The sequence below is a fragment of the Pinus tabuliformis genome, chromosome 7 (assembly GCF_031772625.1).
Source record: "Pinus tabuliformis cultivar Carrire ecotype Pingquan chromosome 7, CPIR1, whole genome shotgun sequence".
Classification (NCBI taxonomy): Eukaryota; Viridiplantae; Streptophyta; class Pinopsida; order Pinales; family Pinaceae; genus Pinus; species Pinus tabuliformis.
The window spans coordinates 194,563,919-194,568,394 of NC_142293.1; positions in this window are offsets into that span (position 1 = coordinate 194,563,919).

A 4,476-nucleotide genomic window follows, 5' to 3' on the forward strand; every position below is an offset into this window, starting at 1 on the left:
CCGAGGCAACCCAATCCTAGCTTTAATACAATCCATAGTCTGGGTCAACCCAGTGGCTTTAGTGTGATCCACAATCTGCTTTAGGGACCATTAGGCCATGTTTTCTATCATTCAGAGATCCACCTCACTTAGCTTCGATTCCATCTCGCAATCCAGCTCAAAGAAAACATGAGAACACCATAACACCATCGCTATCTAGAAATGGCAAGGCTAGGCTGAAAACAATGTCACACCTGGCAAAACCCATGCCACAATAGCAAAAGAACCACATGCAATACCATGCATGCCAAATATAACAAGGAGAACACACATGAAAATCAATATGTGTAAAGAATACTGAAGTAGCTTCTTGATCCTGTTCTTCGTTGCTTGCTCCTTCCTTCCTCTTACCTTCTTTTCCTCTCTTGATCCAATGCAAAACCTGAGCAAAAGCTTACACTCACCAAGCCTATCGAGTGATCCTGAGAAGCTTTTCTATCAATGAGGCCTTGGTTTTCTTCATTTTCCTCCTCACATGCAAGTTGTGACCTTTCACCTTCCTTTTCTCCTAATTTCCATTATTTTCATAAAGAAAATTCTAATTAATGCCATTTTTCCTTTCCAAAGTCTTTGCCATTGCTTTTGCCATTTTTTTAAGCCATAATAGCTCAAATAAACACCCACTAGGATGTTTTTCCCACCATTCACCTTTAAATATGTGTCCCATCAAACCATTGTCTTGTATATTTTTGCATGGAACTTTAACTAGGGCTGTTAGAAATACATATAAACTAATCCAAGAAAAAAAATTTGACTCAAAAAGAATGTTGAGAAAAAACCCAATTCCAAACTCAAGCATAATAGTCTAGTGTGAAGTCCTAAACTTTAGAGTCCATGTTTTGATAATTTATCAACCAAAGTATTGAGTTCCATGCAAACACAATGAAAAGAAATGATCAAATTTACCTTCACACTTTTTCCTATTATTTTATTCATTGCCCATAACTATATAAATATATATGTAAAAAAATGAAGTAAACATGTTTACAAAACTAATAAAATTTCATGCCAACCAAATACTCCAATAGATTTAAGTCTTTAATGTTTGACTTTGACACGTGACATGTACTAGATGCAAGCAAATGAAGACAATGTTCCTTGTACAACATACTACATAATGAAACAATATAGTACAATTTAGGAAATAGTCTAAATACATTTATTCACATGACCAAATGCACTTTTCATGATCGATTTAATGTATCTATCAATGGTGTATTGTTGAAACATTAACTTAGATATATATATATATAGAGAGAGAGAGAGAGAGAGAGAGAGAGAGAGAGTTATACTATGTTATGTTATAAACAATGTATATAGAACTATAATATATATCTATGTGATGTTATAACTAGGTTATAATAGTTAAATATATATAATTATGTTTATAATTATAGTTATATTATAAACTGTATTTTGGTTATGTTAATATATATACATATATGTGTTATGTGTGTGTATATATATTTTATATGTTAAATAATTTTAATTTATGTTAAATAGTTATAAAATTATGTTATGTTATCTTTTATATATATAGAATTATAATATATAACTATATGATATTATAGTTAAATAATACTTAAACATAGTTATCTTATGTTATAGTTATATATACTATCTTATAATTATATATAATTAAATATTATTTATAACTAAATTAAATGTTTTGTTATATATAATAACATCATGTCATGTAAATTTTAGTTATATATATATATATATATATATATATATATATATATATAAAACAATAATAATAATAATAAAATTAATTAAATAATATATATTTTTAGACCTTTAACTTTAATATTTTAAAATTTCTTAAATATAATTCCATAATATATATATATATATATATATATAATATTTTTTTAGATTTTAATTTTAATATTTTAATAGCTTTTTTATTTTAAAACTAATAGTACTATATTTATTATTAAAAATTATATAAAACATAAATTAATCTCATAAATTAATCTAAATTTAAAATAATAAAACAAAATATTTTTTCTTATTCTATAAATAGTGGTTTACCCTTAGAAACCATATTCATCATGTTAATATCAAACTCTTAATTAATTAATTTATTTGTTATAGTTCTTTTTATTTTCTCTTTTGGATTTGTTATTCATCATGTCAATATCAAGTTCCTAATTTATTTGTTATAGTTTTGTTATGTTCTTTTTTGGTGTTTTATGGGGTATATTTTAAGTAATATTTGTTAGAAATTTAAAATGCATTTTAAATAAAATAAAAAATTAAAACATTTTTAAAATTTATTTCGCAAAATTCCTAAAGAAAAACTTTAAAACCTAAAATAATTAGAAAATAAGTTTTTACCATTCAAAATAAAAAAAAAATGCATTTAATAAACAAAACATTACAAGGAGGAAAAAAATTAAAACCTAAAAAAAAATGCATTTAATAAACAAAACATTACAAGGAGGAAAAAAATTAAAACCTAAATTATAGTTTTTTGGGTCCTTTGGAAGGGTTTTCTAAGTTGTTTTTTGTGGTTTTCTAAGTTGTTTTGAAGAGTTCTTTTAATAGTTTTTTGTGGTTTTCAAGGTTGGTTTTGTGGTTTTCTAAGTTGATTTAAAGTGTTTTTTAATTTTTTTTTTGTTTTTTTCATTGTTTGGTATGGTAAGTTTTGTTTCAAATTAATTTATTTAATTTTCCAAAAAAAATATAAAAAACAAAAAAGATAGAATACCTACCTTAGTTGAGGCTAGATTGACCTCCAATATTATGGGTCTAGCTATGCAAACACTCTTTGTGGAGCTCCAAAATGTGCTATAGCGTGAAGGTCTTGCCAAAGAGTGTAACCTAAGTCCATGCTATCACCCAATATTATAAATACTTTAACATCCTATAATATAATGACAATACATTGTTTGAGGATGTTGAATTCTTGTAAAAAATGATTACCATATAAAAAAATCATTAATTTTTTTTCAATAATTCTAATTAACTTATTTCATTTGGAGTGTTAATTTTGTTCACTTTTTCTTAATATAGAGTTAAAAAAAAAAAAAAAAAAAAAAAAACCTATTTTATTCTTTTAGAATTCAAAAAATACATTTGTATTATTATGATAATGCCATAATAAATCATATGTTTTATCCAATATTCGTGGTCACCCCATCCTTAGCTTTGAGGACGTGGTGTAAGGAATATTAGGTATAACATTTGAATGGGGTTGGGGAGAAAGTTCAAAAAACATCTTCACATTAGTGAGATAATAAGTCATACATTCTAATTCAATATTCTCCCCTTGGTGGAATATTATGTAAAACATGAGAGTGGAGTGGGAAGAATATTGACCCAATATTCCCCTCATACCTACCCTCATTGGGCCATAGGGTCCGTGGGAATATTGGGTGAAACATGCATCACACTTGGAAGGAAAATTTGAGTAAAACATATATGGCCATGGGAGGAATATTGGATAACATGAGAATGGGGTAAGGGAGAAATATTGGGTAGCATAAGGGTAATGGTGAAAGGAAATATTGGACCAAAAAATTATTATGATTGATTATATTTTTATAAATTCTTTTTAATAAAATTAATTTATTTAAAAAAATTATATTTTTTTAATTAAAAAATTAATTATATTGGAAAAGTATAAAACTCCACATACATGTATATACCATATACCTTGGATACGTTAGAATTTAGAAATCTTATAACTTAAAAGTATAAAATTCCACATGTATATATTTTCCATGTGTTGAAATTTACACACAAATGTTATAACTTTTTTTGGGTTGAACGCACAATGCAAAAATAATGACGTCATGGATGACCACTAATATGTCACAGTAAGCTAAACAAATTAGAAGTCTCTCTTTCGGAGCACGCCTAATATTATCATACTATAATTAGATAGAAATGTTACGATTCAATGTTTTCATGTTTAAAACCACATTAAAAAATTAATAATAATAATGTCATAATATGGGAACTCATTATCACACTAGTAAAACAAATTAAAATATCTTTCTTTTCAGAGCACGCCAAACATTATCCTGAATAGCACCATCACAGCAACGCTGTGAAGACCATAAGTGTTCCTCTCATGATGTCACAGTCTCTGTTACATTGCTATCTCTTCTTTTTATTTAATGTTGTTTTCTATTACGGAGGTCTAAAGTGGGTGGAATATAGTAAAGTATACTATAGTAATGTTTGAAAAAAAATTTATAGCTGAAATGGATTTATACTATAATAATAAAAAATATTTAATTATTATAATTTAAATTTCTAAATTTTAGTCAAAATTTTAATAAAAATTTCATAAAACTTCATTGTTGTAATCTAAATTTCCTAAAATTTCTTTTCAAAACGAAATTGTTACAGACCACTCTGCCTATTAATAGCACACAACTTTGGCATTCTCACAAAAGTAAAATCCTTTGATCGGAAAACGAT